The following is a 17,979-nucleotide window of genomic DNA, read 5'->3' on the forward strand; positions in this document are numbered from 1 at the left end:
GCCGGCTCCGGCTCCGGCTCAGGCTCCGGCTCTCGCCCCCCGCCGCGGGACGCCCCTTGGCACCGGGCCGCTCTTAGAAGCCGCCTCCCGACAGCTCCGGGCTCCCTGCCAGCGCCTCTCCGGCCACTAGGGTCCCTGTGGCACCCTGCCTGAGAGTCGCTGGGTGACACCCCCCCTCCAGAGCTGACCCGGGCAGGGTGCGGGGCCCGGGGCAAATCAGCCCGCCCCGATCCCGCGTGACCCGGACCCGCGGCGGCAGCAGACAGGAGGGCAGCGAGCAGCTGGACCTCCACCTCCACCCCTCTCTCCTTGCCTCTACATACACAGCGACCTTCCTCAACCAAACAGCTCCACGTACCTCCCCTGCATGGCTTATTGGACAAGCTCTTACACTCCTGTCCCCGCTACTCACCACCCTGCAAGACAAACCCAGGCATCTCACCCGGAATGTGTAAGAATAAAACTGAGAGAAGAGGCACAGATGACCATAAAAGATCAAAAGAGAAGGCAAACTCTCACACCATTTCATGCTTGCCACCCTGCCCCAAGAGACACATCCTCACTGAGCTTCTTAATTGAAAGTTGCCATTAACTTGGTGCTCGTGTACATATATCACCGTTCAAAAGTAATCCTCCTTTTAAAAAGGAGCCTAACTGAAGTCGTCAAGGATCACTCTTGCAAGTAAGGATGGAAAGGAGCACTCTTGCATGTCTGTCACTAGTGACATGAGCATGCATCATTTCCCACTATGTATTTACATTTTAAAGTTTGTGAATTAAGGCATCTATTTGGTAGCCATGTTGGTCTGAAACAATAAGAATGCAAATGCAAATGAAGTGAGGCACACATACACCTCAAAGCTTTTTTCCTAGAATAGATTCATACAATTCTACATTTCACATTTCCCTTCAATCACTCCATAAATAGTATATAGGCTTCATTATTTAATTTTAAATGGAGCCATATTAAGATGAATTTACATTGTTAGAGGTTTACTTGTTTGTCCTTTTCACATGCACATGACCGCAGGGTGGGGGGGAGGGAAGAGAGAAAGGAAGTGGGAAAGAAAAAGGGAGGGAGAAAAGAGAAAGAGAGGAAAAGGGAGAGAGGAAAAAGAGAGGAGGAAGGTGGAGGCTAGGTCCCCTGGGGCACCACATTATTAGAGGTGCTGATTACAACCCCCACCTCCCAACATTTATTAATAGTTAGCACACACTTTGGTATTTGAGATATTGCAGTATTTCCTTATACATAGAATCCAGATAGGTTGCTTGGCAATTTCATATATAAGAATTTATAAATGGGAGCCATATAGGTGTACATCCACTGGAAACATAAATTAGCATCAGTAATCAGAGAAAAATGAGGTTTCCTGGCCAATGACAGCTCAGAAGTTGTAAATATTCAATGTTATGTATTGTTCCGTAAATTATGCACCGCGTGCTTTATTATGCCAAAAAATTGCATGCATATCATCACAAAACTCTCCAGGGCACAATTATAAGATAAAATGAATGTGCATTTATAACAAGTTTCTGGAATACATAAAAGCACATGCAAGTTTTAAATGATTTTCCCCTAGTATTTTAGGCATTTAATCAGTACATTATACATCTTTTCAAGAGTTATTTAAAAAAAAAGTTTATGTATGTTTAACAAATCCTTTGTATATTTTATTAAGACATACAATCTACCTTATACATTAAAACACATCCATTCTATAGGCTAAAACATTTTGAATATGCTATATTGGTGATGTGAAGGCATATAGAGGTATTCTTCACTTAACGATGTCCAGGTTAACATTGTTTCATTATTATGTAGCTGATCTATTAGAGAACATACTCATTTAATGTCGCACAATGTTCAGTTATAACGTTGTTTGGCCGCAGTGGCATAGCGTGGGTCTCCGGTGCCCGGGGACCAATACTTACATTTGCGTCCCACTCCCTGTCGGCGGCTGATTGCTGAGTGGGGGGGCAAGGGGGGTCCCCCAGCAGCCAGTCGCCAAGCCAGGAAGTGCTGGTGATGAAACTGGCAGCCCCCTGCACCTCCCCAGATAAGCCACTCATGGCTCTGTCCCTCATCCCGCCATGGCTGTGCAATGCCTGCCCATGCCCCCACCCCCGTCCCACTCCCTCCCTCACCACAGAGGCCTCAATCTGCCCCCCACCTCTTCCCTCCCCCTTCCTCCTCCCTCACAACAGACTTACCAGCTGGGCCCAGCTGCTCTCTATGCTGCTGGGCTGTGCTCCTGGCTGCCTGCGTGCTGTGCTGCAGTTGCACGCATGCACGTGGCATTTATTGGCCACATAATCGGCCATATCCGCCAAAAAAAGCCAATTGCCAATACAGTCAATTTTCCTTATATTGATGCTGATCTGATATGGGACCAATGTATCAGTGTACCTCTACTATTAATATTTCTCTTTTTTTTACCCCCCAAATAAAATTGCAGTTAAATTATTGACCAATTAAACAACATTACAGGAGTGGAAGCAACAAGTTTACCTTATTCTTATAGAATAGGTCTTTCCCCAGCCACTCATTAGGGCTAGTATGTGATTGCCCCAGCAGAATGAATGGAGAGATGTCACGTAGATCAAGTGATAGCAGCCACAGCACAGATAGATCTGCAATAAAAGAGAGGAAGCTGGGAAGGGCAAATGTCCTGCAGTGCTCCTAACCCTGGGGCAGTAGAGCTTAGAAGCCCCGGCCAGGGTTTAAGGCCTTAATGTGTTAGGTACTACACATACTAGATGAAAAGAACATCCCTGCCTCACAGTGGTTTCCTATTCTGAGTACAATGCACTATCTGTCAGAGTACTTTGTGCACAATTAAAGCTGCTCATAAATGTAAATATTACTCTCTATCAGAACTTTATCAGAAGAACATGATTAAATGTTGCCAAGTCAAATGCCCAGAAATTAAATGAAGCTGGTTGCCTGGGTAACCTTTGCCTATAAGCAGCAAGCACATGCTATTTTCCAGAGGGACCCTGACCATTCAGTGCATAGGACTGGTAGCTCTCAGTGAATGAGGGAGCTGATTGATGTTTCTTTTAAACTCATCACTCAATACATGATTCCCTGCTTTCGTTGATGCATGCCACTCCAACCTTGCACTGAATATATGTTATTAATTCCCTTACGGACTTTTAAATGTTTTGATACAGTGTCCAGCAGGCATCCAGGAAATGAAGAACCCATGTAAGTTTCTGGTTGTAAAAACTTGCCCAGCACCATATGGGAAGTTTTTGGCGAAGCCAAGTATAGAATGTTGATATTCCAATTTACATACAACTGGCGTAACCATCTGACCATCTTCTCCATCCCTGCATATCCCTCATTCACCACATATCTTCCGACTCTGAACCAGGGCCCCTGTATAAAACATGGTTAGGTTCACTACACAGCTATGCTGAACTCAGTTTATCTTGCTCACTGAATGGAGCAGGGAACCTGTGGGGAAAACCGGACCACATAAAGATCAGATCACAATGCATGTACAGAATTAAGATTACACAGGCCACTTTAATTCTGGAACTTCTATAATGTTCTTCAAGTAGCAGAAGCACTGGCTTAGCCCTTCAGGTCATTGCTTATTTGGCCATGAGTAGAGGCTTAATGCAAGAGATGCCTGGCAGCTTCTAAAGTTGCTTTGCACTTCCTCTGGTATGGGTTCTTGAGATCTATTTGAAAGGTATAGGCATGGTATAGACATATGTTGGGGGCAGGGGCTGTATGGTCTAGGCTTGCTCCGGCCCGATGTTTTACTGGAGGGTGACGTCAGAATGGGGATCGACTCTATCACAACCACTCTCCGGTGTTATCTTTCTCACCTGCCACATCTTTGATCTTCTTTAAAGTTGGGAGCTGGTTATGCTGGCTGATAGGTCTAGGCCTGTCCCTCAGAAGGATTTCTTCATGGGGCTTTGCTTCCCTTTAAGCCCTACCTGTACCACACCCTAGATGTTATCTGATTTCTTCTTTTGGGCCATGACCCCTTGTCACAAGTATGGCAGTCTTTCCTATGCCAGCGGGACCCTGGTTAGGCCCTTGTAACCAATTCAGTAGAAGTCTATGATTGGCTCAATCCTATTCAGCCTGCCACTCGTTCAGGGTTCATCCCCTTCTATTAATTGACTAACAGCCTTCAGAAGTAAATCAGCTTAAATCAATTCCCTTAATTCCTTAACTCTCTCAGAAGGTGCATCAGCAGAAGTCCTTTCCTTCATTCAGGGTTTGTCCGCTTCTATCAATTCATTAGTGGTCCCAACCAGAAAATCAACTTAAATCCAAACATTCGTTTGGGTTTTATCCCCCTCTATCAAGTAATTTAGCCATCCCAATCAGAAAATCAACTTAAGAACTGAATTCATGCCCAGCTGGCTCTACTGCCTTGCTCACAGAAGGCTGGGGCTTCCATGCCATACAGCACCTGTTTCCTCCAGTACCTACTTCAGCTCAGGGCTTCAATCCTTCTTCAGGTGAGCCGCCTTGGCATTCTGTCAGCAATCCTCAGATTCATTGGTGTTTCTCTGGCCATTTGTGCCCATTGTTGTGCACCCCTTCACAGCAGTTTGTTGCAGGCTGGCACAGACAGGAGAGTCCCCGGGTATTTTCCCTCCTTGGATGCTGTGGTCTCTGGCCGGCTGCCCCTCTCTGGTGCCAAAAGTACTGTTCTGTGCTCCCTCACCACCAATCACAGGCAACTGGTAGGGGGGACATAGGGAGGCATGTGCCTCCCTGAGACGGGCCCCCAGCTCAGCACCGTTTAGCACAGGGCAGATTTTTTGCTGCATTGACTGGCGGCATATTGGGGCGGGGGGGCACTAAGCCATGGCCCAGAAGTATAGTAGTGGATATGGGGCTTTTGGACCACCCTTGGGCCAGCCCACAAATGATGCCCCTCCCCCCCAACTCAGGAGCCACCAGTCATAAAAGCTTATATGCTGACTCATACAGGGGCAGTTTTATATCCATTGCATGTCTATTAAAGGTTATTAATCAGAAGGCCCCTTTGCATCCATGTTTACTCATATGAAACAAGTATCTGCTAACAGGATTCATAGCCATGCTGAAAATAGATGGAAATGTTGACAGGAATGGTTAATTTTTCCACAGTGACATTTTTTCCAACAACTGAAGAGAACACCCATGGGACTATGTCAAAGTGACCTAGAGCAGAACCCACGCTAATGCCTCAAAGAACTTTGAGGGGAGTTGCTGGGCATGTCTACATGAGATGTTAAATGTGCAGTAGACTAATTTTATTGCGAATTAGCATGTCATGGGAAAAGCTGTGCTAATGTGCTAATGTGCTAATGTGCAGTATAATTAGTCTGCTGTGCATTACCATTAAAAAAGCATGTATTAGCAGTACTGCACAGTAGTGCCAGTTACTGTGCGCTGAGTTAGTACCTGTTATTACAGGTACTAAACTTAATGCACAGTAACTATGGCACATTAATGCATGTGTAGACACACCAGCTATGACAGGAACTGGAACAAAATCCATTGGTTTACAAGAAGCCAGAGTATGGCTTTACCATCCAACAAATGAAAGAGAGAGAGAGAAGGAGAGGCATTCAGGACCCCAGCTTGTGACATGGAAACACTAAGCAGCTGAAAGTAGGGCTGTGCGAAGCTGCAGTCCCTGAATGAATTTGGCAGAGATTCAGCCCAATTCAGTTGCTTAATCTCTGAATCCAAATCGAATCAGAGGACCTCTCCAAATTGAATCGGAACCCTCTGAATCAATTTGGAGAGATTCGGAAAGATTCGGAGATTCGGGCCTAGAGACAGCTTTAAATGTTTTTTCTACATACCTCTAGGTAGTAAGCGGCTCATGAGTGCTGTGATGCTGGGGCGCATGGAGTGTCCCACAGAAGTGCAGGGGGGCTCCCAGTGCGCTTGGCAGCAGACCTGGAAGTGGATCAGAAGCACTTCCAGTCCAGTTCTGGGTCTGCCAGGGAGTGTTCTGGGGGCCCCCCTCATGCTCCCCTGGCTCAGTGACTGGTGCCTCCTGGGTCTGGGGGGGTCCCCCTGTGGCTGGTTGCTGAGCTGAGGGGGGTGTGGAGGCAGATCCGGAAGTGGACTGGAAGTACTTCTGGTCCACTTCCGAGTTTGCCGCTGAGCACGTAGAGGTCCCCCCTGCACTCCTATGGGATGCTCCATGTGCCCCAGTATCGCAGAGATCATGAGCCATGCTGGTACCTTGAGGTATGTAGAAAAAACTTTTAAAGCTGTGTCTATGTCCGAATTGCTGATTCTCTGAATCAGCACTGAATTTTCAGATTCAGATTTGGCCGAATTGAATCAGGGACAGTGATCTGAATCAACTAATTGAATCACTGTCCCTGATTCGGCCTGAATCCAAATCCGAATCGAATAGGGCCCCACTTTGCACACCCCTACCTGAAAGCACTACTAAGTCTTTCTTAAAGTCCTTGTTAAGGGATGTTTCAGATAGAAACTTGAAAACAACATCATAGCTGTAAACTCTCTTTGAATGAAATCAAGCTCAGGTGGTTACTTACTGGTAACTCTGCAATCAATTACTGTCAAGCTGAGCTGGGGAATTCACTGCATGCCAGTTTTAGCTGATATGTAGTTAAGTCTTGTGCATGTCATCTCATTTATTGGGCAATGGCTTGATAAACTCCAGTGTCAATACCTCCCAGAGAGTATGCTGATCTGTGCTTATGTTGAGCAAAGGTGGTTTATATGTGTAATTGGATTGTAGAATGGGATATATTTATGATTATGAATAAAAAGGTATTGCTATGAATTATCATCCCATGAGAGGAAACTTCAAACTAAATTAATTTTCAGCAATGAAAGGAAAAAAAAATTAACTCTGGAATTCAAAATGACTGACAGTCCCATAATTTGATTGGCACATTCACTTAAAAGGAAGGCACAGCTCAATATTGACATTATCTGTCAAGCATATATTTACCACTGTGACAAGATAGTTTACTGATTTGCTTTCTAATAATGTACTTGAGGATCAATTATATCTTTGCAATATTCTAAACACTATCTTGCAATCATCCTCATTTTGCATATTGTAATTCCTAATATGATACAGTAATTTGGTTAATAAAACTTATAAAATTCTCAGATCTGCTCTACAGCTAAGCCAATAAAGGGCCATGGGGAATATCACTTAATTAATTTCAGTTAAACAATAAATGTGTTTCTAATGCCATCTTTCATCTGCACCATACATAAGAACAAACCTTAAGCCTTAGTCAGAAGCAGTAAATACTTTGCAAATTGGAAAATGGAAACTGAAGGAAAATACTTTTCCCAGGTCACTAAGCAGGTAAATTAGAAACATGTGTGTAAATATTTCTAATCCCTTACTGCATAACTTTGATCTTGAAGAGATATAAGCACATACTTACTTCATGCCTATGAAAAATGGGTCTACTCATGCAAAATGAGCCACATGTCAGTTCACGACATGCTAGGGGCATGGAACTTAGCCTGAATAGGGGTGTGTTTTGTTTTACACTCACTTCAGCAGCAAGCAATACCCAGTTTTGGAGCAGGGATTGGAATCTGGTCATTTGGCCTGAGTTAGTTAAAAAGATGCCTCTGTGAATAAATCCCCCTCTGTCTGTCCCTGCTTGGGTCAGTCCAGCTACACTCCTTTCTCTTTCACTTGCTTGCTATTTGGTTCAACCTGATCACCCAGGTGACCGGGCTAGAAAAATTCCTGAGGGGAGGGGAGAGGGTTTTTTCCTTCAGTGTTGTTTTTGGAACACTAAAGCAACAGCCTCCAGAGAATCTCTGGATGAATCAGTGAGTGAAAACCTGGAAACTAGCTAGTAGATTAGAACTAAGTAATATAGTCACGTCCTAAAAGGGTCCCCAAACCCACTATTTATGAAGGCTCAACTTCTTGTGGTTTGCTCAAAGTGTTTTTCTAACTCCTTTGTTCTACTTCCCCTGCACTTTCTCCCCCTGATCAATAAAGGTATTGGGTTACAGCGTGGCTGGCTGTTTCACTGTGGAAGGGGCTCAGAAGGGCCTGCAGAGCTTGACTATTTATTGTTTCCCTCACTTGTACCTGAGGTTACCCTGGGAGGCTTCAGGTGAAAAGAAGCACCCAGAAATATTACCAGTGGGCAAAGTACCCCCAAGTCTTGCAGGGTCTGTGTACCCCAGGCTGTACAGAATCCTAACAGAGACCAGTACCCGGGTGGTGGAAGCGTCACCTCAGGCTTGCAAGTGTTCTCCAGGAAGGCCATAGGCTTACCAGGAGAGACTCCCAAAGTGTGGTTTTGGACCTGGCACAGTGAGGTGGGTGGATCTGTGTGTAGCGCCTCCTACTGTGCTGCCACAGCCTCCAGGTATCTCATAAGTCATCACCAACTTGAGGAAGACACCTCAAGTTGAGGAGGACACATCTCACATATGTCACTTAATCTGGTTGCAAGGGAAATTAGTTCCAAAAAGGCCCTGCTGTCATCATAGGGTATGTTTATGCTGTATCCTCAGCACTCTTTGAGGGTAGCATGCTCTTGAGCACACCCTGGCTGTCCAAACCAGGGATTGGGGATCGCTCATAGCCACTTTCAAGCATTTTGGACATAGAGCTCTCAAGAGGGGGGACCCTAGGTTGGTTTCACTGCCACATTTCTGCATTTGGCTGGTGCAAACGGGAGAGTGGGGTATGTGATTTTTCCCCGCCCCTCGCTCCCAAAAGCTCTTGCAGTATGGTATAAATATGTCCATGGTGAACCTGATTCTGAGGTGGGATGGGATATTGCAAAGAAAACCCACTTACTAATCTACTTAATTACAACTTATTTCCTTCCACTGTAGGTGGCATCTGACATTTCAAGGAATTTTACTGTCTAAGAAAAGCATGGAGGGGTAGGAACTTTTCCCCCTCTGATAAGATTTTTATTAAATTTGGGGACATATTAATAAAATATATATAACCAATTCACCCAATTATGATAATCATTTATAATGTGACCTTACCTTTACTTAAAACCTTTATCATACATAAGAGAGGCTAAAATATATGCTAATTGTTTTTATTGTGCATTTTACAATGAACTGTATTATCGGTTTATAAGAATCCAGCTAGCTTTAGGTCTTACTTAAGTTCATCCCTATTTTTAGGTACAGAAATATTTGTAAGGAGGAATAATAGGGCAGGTAGAGAAATATGAGGAAATAAGAAAGAGGAGAACTGAGAGAGGAGATATATATATATATATATATATACAGATTTTACTCAAATATAAGACAAGCCTTCCACCAATCAGCATGGGGTAAAAAAACCCTCATTTTACATTTGCGTACAAAAAAACCTTACTAAAAACATTTGCTAAAAGCAGCATGTGCTCAGTAATAGAAACCAACTATGAATATCATCAAATACAGTCAACACTGCATATGACTATGAAAAATATGGCCCTTATTGAGCAAACATGCCAGTATGAATCTTGTTTTGCTGGTGGCCCTTAACAAAATGGGCAAGTGTTCCTCCATCAAGGAATGGGGTACCAGGAGGGAACCAGGCCTGGAGGTACTGCAATACTACGCCTGCACTGGGGAGGCTGGAGCAAGTTCCAACACCTTCTCTTGGTTTTAAAAATGTTACATTACATATGGTTGGCAAAACTTTTCTCTCTCTTTTTTTAACCTTTTACACATTTTATTAAAAACACACTTATCACCCTACACCTGCAAAGCTACACATATTGAGCATCCTTGTTTTACCAAGACTTCATATCACAGAAACAACTACATATCAAAAACATACAACTACGTATATTAAACCCTTAAACAACTTACATAAACTTCCCACAAAAAAACCCTTACAGAAACATTTTTCCTCATAGAGAACCCCATAGAAAACTTATCTCAGTAGCCACCTGAAACTCTCCACCCCTCTCATCAGTCCTCTTTGTTGGCTTAGAGAAACAAGTGTGTCCAGTCCTTTTCCCTCCACTTCTCCCTCTTTCACTCTGACCTCTTCCTTGTCCTATTCAAGGTAGTATTTCAATTCATGCAACCCCAGCTTCAGGAACTCTCTTTCAGTGAACTCTAACCCCTTAAACACCCAGGTTTCTTACTTTCCATAAACTGGTTTTAACACATGCTAATAAAGTCCTTAATAACATTTCCTCTGGTTCCTTTGGTATGAGTCCATATAGTACCATCTCCTACGCTAATGACAGTTTTATTCTGATGAAACTCAGAAAGTGACAAACCTTTTCCCACACCCCCTTTGCATATGTACCTTCCCAAAATACACACCCCACTGTTCCTTCTTCCCTGCACCTCTCCCTTGGGCACCTTGATGAATTTGTCAAGTCCTATCTGTGTTGTACTTCTCTCACTAGCAAGATATTTCTTACAACAATTGATGCTAGGTCAGCATATTCCCCTTTTAATTGTTTACCTGCCACCTTCACTTGTCCTTCTGTGAAGGTTCCCACTGTGGAATCAGAAAAAATATATGCCTTAAACTTTGACTGTTTTAGTTATAAGATGACATAACCGCTTTGTGGAGAATTGCTGGCTCTGTATAGTAGAACAGATAAGAGAGAGTGTTTGTTCTTTGTAACTCCTCTGCAACTGCTTCGCTCACTGCGGCCTTGAAGATAGCAAAAAAGTATGTACAACTCTGATTTGCAGGTGCAAGAAGGAGGTTTGTGAACTAACCTCGCCTCCCCCATTAGTTCCCATCCTGATTACAGCAAAGAAATAATAAAATAACATTATAGCCGCTTTTCATGCTAATTTCACTATATGATCACGTGAGTTGTAAGCAACTGTTAAAAAGTATATAAGCCTCCTGATTTTGCTCTTGGGGGGGGACCCCTTCCAAGTGCTTGGGAAATCCATGTCACTTTGGAATCCCCCCTACAGCTGTAGTTTCTTTTAAATAAAAGCTTCTGCTGACCTGACCCAAAAGTATGCTGCGTGTGTTTCCACGACACCACCAACACCATCCTGTTTCTCTCCCTTACTGATTTCATCAGTTTCTTATGATCCTTCAGGACCTCCAGTTCTACCTTCCCTGTTTTATACCTCTGCATGAATCCTTCCATCCTGATGTCCTGATGTAATGAATATACTCCCCATTTCCTCAAACTTACAGCTGTGTGAAATCAGGGGACATGTGCTGCTTTCCCTTTTCCCTTTGTTATTGCCTTGCATATTGTGCTTACATATTCTGCATAGACAAACAATCCCAAGTCTGGAAGCCCCCATCCCCACATATCTCTTGCTTTGTACAGTGCTGATCTAGCCCATCTTTCTCTTTTGGATCCCAGAAGAGCACACATATTCCCCTCTGTACTTTTGCTATCTGCCACCACTTCAGTGCAAAAAGAATTCCTGTGTATAGAATTATCAGCAGTAGCACAGCCTTAACTGCCACCACTTTTCTGGAAAAGGACAGTATCCTTCTGGGCCATAACCAAAGTATTTGCTGTAGCCGTGCTGTCAGATTTTCCCATGCTGTATTACCTTTCCCTTCGGAGTTCATTGGGATCCCTAGCACTCTGATTTCTCTCTCTCTCATTTGAAGGCTCAACTTCTCCAAGTCCTTCCAGTTCCCCACTGCCATTATTGTGCTTTTGATCTATTTAGTTTAGTCTCCATCAATTCTCCATATTTTGATATATGCTTTAGCACCCTTTCCATTGAAAGTCTATCTCTAACTACCACTTTTATATCATCCATGTATAGTACACATTTTACCTCTCCCCCTCCTGGTATCTTTACTCTGCTTCTGACCTTGCCTTTTCTTATTTTTTGTGCTGATAGTTCCACGGTATACACAAACAGTAGTGGCGACAGGGGGCACCCTTATCTAACCCCGTATGGATTTTAAAGGTCCTGCTTAGGTGCCCATGAATTTGGACTTGACTCTCCATTTCTCTATACAATAACCTTATCCAACATATAAATTTCTCTGGGAACCCCATTTTTCCTAGCACCTCAAATATGTAATCATGATCTGTCATATACTTTTTCTTAATCTAGGTGTGCTATAACTCTGTTTGTTTTCCTCTCTTGGACGTGGGACAGTATATCTCTGATCACTCTGATTGTTCTGGAGATCCTTCTAACTGATTCTGCTCATACTTGGTCTTCATGTATGATCTTCCAGAGATTTTTCATCATCCTCAAAGCCAGTGTCTTGCCCACTAACTTATAGTCTATATTAAGGAGTATAATCAGTCTCCAGTTTTTCAGGAGGTCCTTCTCCCCTTCCTTGAAGAGTAAGATCACAATGCTTTTTGTAAAAGCTTTCCCTGCTTCTCCTGTTTCTGTTATTTCCTCAAACACTTCCACTATATCCCTCTCTATCCATGCCCAAAACATCTTGTAAAATGGGAATTCCAGCTGCCTGGACCCCACAGGGGACTAAACATGTCTGAGACTGTGGGAAAGTGGAGCCACCAGCATGTCTTTCAGAGAGCTCACTGAACTACACAGTAGAATTCGGGGTGTGCACTGCACCTCCCTGCATCTGCCCCTATGGGTAGCAAATCAGGGAGACAAGTACAGGAAGCAAAAAGTTGCTCTCGTGGTCAAGGCAGTTCAAGGTCTCCATGGAGAACTGGAGTCTAATCCTGCCTCTGCCATCAAATTCCTGTGTGATTCTGGTCATGTCTATTACATCAGACTCTCCCCAAATGGGTGTTCAGTGTGTGTGCTCCTAATTTTGTGCGTACCTGACTTGTGACCCTGGGGACTGATCTGCAGCAATGCTGAGCACTTATAACTGCAACTGTAGTCAGTCAGACTGTGTATGGAACACAAAATCTGCTCTGGGATGTGAAATACTTTTGAGAGCTCACACCTACCCCAGCTTGAGGGATGATGTTCCTCTTAATCGCTCCATGTTTCAACTCACTGTCTGTATGATGGTGATATTCCTGAGCTCTCATCTCATAGCAGTGTGGGAAAATAGATTAATTCATGGTTGTGAAGCAGTCAGTTACCCTCAAGATGAGAACCAGAGAGAAGCCCCAAAGGTAATTAATATTTCTGTGTTTCGAGTGGGGTTTGAATCAAGTGCAGGAAATAAGGCCCAGGGTCACATGTTGGACAACAAGGATAAAACAAAACATTGATCTTGCTCACTGTCAACTATCTGTTCTGTGCACTGACTGAGAGAAGGTCTCACGGAGGAGCTAATATGCACTAATGCAATCCAAGCCTGTCATAGTAAAAAAATGAATGAAGGCTGCACAGACTACCTTTGTCCTGGCAGTTTCTAACCTCTGAGTGCTTGACTCTGTAACCCCGACCACATGTCTTTAACATACTGGTTGTGTGTGATGCATGATTAGACAGAAAATAAAAACCATTGATTTCTCTGGGCTTTTGGTCAAGGCCAGCAGCACAGGGTGTGACTGTGATAAGCTTTAACTACTTCTATGCCAGACTGTGCTTCCTCATTGATTTGGTACCTGGAGTCAGGGAGTGATTAACTCAGAGCTTGAGCCCTCACCCAAGGGACCCAACATGAGTAAGTTATCACTAGATTTTGGCTCAGTTGTTGATTTAACAGCTTTAGTTACAGTTCATCAGTTCCTGACTGGAGTTATTATGACAAATGCAAGCATTTAAGCATTTTCTGTAGCGTGAAAGCAGGACTTGATAGTGCTTCAATATTAGACTGGTACCCATACTGGGGGGGAGGAGGGGGTTCCCTCCTTGGTGTGGGAGTAGTGGAATTATTCTGCAAGCCTAAGGGGAAGAGACTGAGCTCACAGAGAGAAAACCTTTGTCCCAGAGTCTGTGACAGTCTGTTATGATTTTGGTCACAGTGAATAATTTGTAGGGGACTCAGACAGCTCTTTTTTTATAGTCTGATCCCCAGCCCATTGGGGTCAATAGAAAAGCTTTCATTGAAGTCCTGGGTGCAGGATCCAGTTATGGTAGACTAAGGGCATGCCTACAACTTACAATTAGCATCTGCTAACTTTAAGGAATGTTATGTCATTGTTAAAGATAGCATGTGCTGGAAGCAGTGGCATGTTCAGGGTTAACACCCTCTGTAACATGCACAGATCTGAGCTGCTGCCAGAGGGCTGGTGAGCAGGGGCATGACTAGGAACTACCAACTAGTTTGTTCTGTGCCTGCCACGCTTACTGGCTCTCTAGCAGAAACACAAACACTCCAACTCCAAGCATAGATGTGTATGCTGTGCCCTCTAATGCACAGTATACAGGCACACACAGCACCTTGCCGCAGCACCTCACTCCAGCACACGGTCCCAGCATGTGCACACACACACACACACAGAGAGCACAGCACATGTGCATTCACACACACACACAAGCACAAACACAGAGCCCTCAGCAACTCGTGCTCCCCCAGTCCCCAGACTTGCCTTTGGCCAGCAATGAGCAGCACAGCTGAAGCGTGGGAGCAACAGGTGAGGGGTTATCCCTGATTGCATGGGGGCACACAGAACACAAGAGCAGATGGAGAGCCCCCATGTCACCACTAGGCAGCAGCCAGAGGCTCCCAATGTGAACATCATCCCCTCCCTGCCTCTGCTTGTATGTGTGTTGTGTTGTGCTGTATATGTGTATTGTTTGTATGAGTGTGTGTTGTGTTGTATTGTGCTATGTGAGTGTGAGATGTGCTGTGAGGTGTTTTTGCATTGTGCTGTGCTTTGTGAATGTGTGTGTATTGTGTTGCACTGTGTGAGTGTGTTGTGCTCCGTGTGTAGGTTGTGCTGTGTGCATAATTAGGTCTAGGATTTTGAAGAGGGGGGTGCAAATGGTGTGGTGCATCATCACCTATAAGACAACACACATTTTTCTCCAGATATAAAGCAGCAAGAAACTTTATTAATATGCTAGGGGCCTGGGGTTGTATTATTCAGTTTTAGATCAAAGCAAAAACAAATATAACTTTATTGGAACATGTGTTAATTTGTTATGGCATATATTGGAGGTGCCTTGCGGGCCAAATGCAGCCTGCAGAGCCATAGGTATCCGGCCCACAGGGCTCCTCATAGATCAGGAAATTTGGTGGCAAGGGAGCAGTGGCAATAAATATGACCACCCTTCCTTAGCCCTGTGCAGCAGGTTGGGGCCAGGTCATGTCTCCTCCCCCCATCCACACAGATGGATGGGCTCGGTCATGCCTCTTTTCCCCTGTGGGGCTGAATGACACACCCTCCCCTCCCCCTGCAGAGCTGGGTTGGGGCTGGGCCATGCCCCCTCCTCTCCATGGGGCTGGATTGGGTCTGGGTCATGCCCTTTCCCCTACAAGGCTGGGCCATGCTCCCTCCCCTCCACAGGACCAAGTTGGGGCTAGACCATGCCCTCTCCCCCTGTGGGGCTGGGTTGGGGTTGGGCCACACTCTATTCCCCATTGGGCTGGGCCACAGCCCTTCCTTCCCCCTTACAGGGCCAGTTTGGAGCCAGGATGTCCCCTGCCCCACTCCGCATAGCTAGATAGAGCGGTGCCATGACCGCCCCATGCTGGATTGGGAGCATCAGCTAGATCTGGACTACATACAACTTGGGGACTGCTTATCCAGCACACCAGCTAAAAGGCTGAGCACCACTGGCATATATTATGTTTAAAAACCACAACAAATTAAACAGAAAATAAGCAAAAGATTTTATTTCTTCAGTCCTGAAGTATGTGTATTTCAGGCTTATGAAACAAAATCTAGTCTTCTTGAACATCTTGACGGTGCATCCAATGCTTCACTGAAAGTTATTTCCACACCTGAATTGAGGTTCACCTGAGTTAATGTTTCCACACTTGAATTGATGCTTTTAGGTAGAGTTAAAAACAGTCTGCAGGTGCAGGAGACAAATTAAGAGAAGCAGCTAGTAGCAGAATTGCAGAAGAAAGAATAGCTTGATGAGTGGAACATCAAAACCATTAAGAAAGGAGAGAGAGTAGTTAACACCTGTGAGTTTAGGAGTTTAGAAAGAATCAAGTAAATTACAATGAGCTATGAAGTGAAATGATTTCCTCACTGCTGCCTGAATAGAAATGCAGCTGCCAATTTCAAGCAGTTGGTTTTGAGTTTTGAGTGGACCAGGAATTACAGGGGATTGCACCTGCACTACTGCACCTGTCCTGGATTCACCCCTGACTGTGTGTGTGTTGTGCTGTTTGTGTTCTGGAGTGTGTGTGTATTATACTATGTGTGCAGCCCCCTATCCTTGCAACCCAGCAGCAACCCTTCTCACTCATCAGTTGCTGCTCCTCTGTCCAGGCTATGTCACCGTGTTGGGGGGAGGGGAGGCAGGGAGCATCAGAGTCCAGGAGGAGAGCTAGTTTACCTGGGAGCTCTACCTCCAGGGATACTGGAGGATTGTGAATTGGTTGTTTGCTCTTCCATGAACAATTCAAAGTTAGGCTAAACTGAGCTGATTAGCACAGCTCAGAGACAACCCTTATTTCAAATTACAGCTGGGGGCACTTAGCACTTGTTAATGAGTGTGAACGTGTGATCCTTCACATTTTAAGTGCCCTTAGCAAGGTTTAACTGTAATGTCTAATCTCACTCTAAATAAATTTATATCCAGAACAGTTGTGTGCTGTTTAATATGTTTGGTAAGTGATGTTAAACTCCACTCCCGCACCATGCCAATAATAGCTTGATTCTCTGTTTGCACATGTGTGGGTCTGTGTATAAGTCTGTGTATGTACCACAGTAGCGGATGAATAGCATCTATTGTGACATGTTCCTATATTGTCCTTTGCTGTGATACTTTACAGTCAGTGTTCACACTGCACAGAAAAGATTTACTCTTCTGTATTGTGCTCTCTAGTACCTGGCATCTTGTGCTGGGCTGCCATTCTGATTTGCTAGTGCTAAACACTCCTATTGCTCAGGGCTCAGATTGACCTCAAGTGATTAACATCTGGGTCTGATCACCAGGTTAAATTTAGCCCAGGTGTGAGTGGCCAGGATACAAATCACACCCAGGCTGTGCGTTCACTGCTGTTGCATTCCTCATGTGTACAATGCTGGGGACAGTGCTTCTTAACAGTGCACTAAGTTAAGCCACTGTGATTCTTTCCTTACAAATCACAACTTGTCCTTACAAATAGATTGGCAAGATTTTGCAGTGAAGGGCTGCTTTAATGGAGCGTATCTCCAAGAGTTGACCACTTCTTAGGCCACGCTGCTAGAGCCGGAGCCGGAGGCACAGTCATGACTCCTCCCTGTAGTGTGCTGCTGCCACTTCTCCCTGCTGCCACTTCCCTCCACCACCTGGGGGGGAAGCCCTCTGCCAACAAAATACTGCTGAAGCCCTCCAGATTTGAATAAAATGTTTAGATCCAGCCTGTAGGCCATAGGTTGCCAGCCCCTGTCCTAAGAGAATTGTGGGAAGGCACTGGAGAATTAGCAGCACTCAAGTGACTTAGCCTGTATCCTCACTGCAAAGGGGAGGGTTGCCAGCCTGACTGAAGATGGAACTTCAGCCTGTATCCCCAAATACACTGGTTTCCTGGGGCATAAGCATCACCACACTCAGGTGGGAAGGTTCTGGGTGTGGATGGAAGGGATGAGGGTTCGCAACCTTTTTAAGACCCTTCATAACTTTTCTGAATTTAGCAGCACCCGTTTTCAAAAAACAAATGTATTTAATAGCTTAACTTTCACTTGTTTTATGACTATGAGAAAAGAACAGAACAATTCCTCTGTTGCAAAGAACTCGGACCACAGAGGGTTGGAATGCTTTTGGTACTATGGATTCCTATTTGAAATTTCACCTAACGGCGCTAATATCATGCAGCACCACAAGTGGTGCCCTTGAAAGGATCACACTGGATCCCAGGTTTCTGTGACACTCCAGTTGAGAATCACTGGGCTAACACTCAGGTATGAGGCTTAACATGAGGTGCTTGGCAGTAGACGGTCAGGCTGCTGAAGCTCTCGTCATTGGGTCCTGCCTGCCATCTGGTGGGGAATATTCCTGCAGCGTCCCTCCTGTTC

The sequence above is a fragment of the Alligator sinensis genome, unplaced genomic scaffold (assembly GCF_000455745.1).
Source record: "Alligator sinensis unplaced genomic scaffold, ASM45574v1 scaffold434_1, whole genome shotgun sequence".
Classification (NCBI taxonomy): Eukaryota; Metazoa; Chordata; order Crocodylia; family Alligatoridae; genus Alligator; species Alligator sinensis.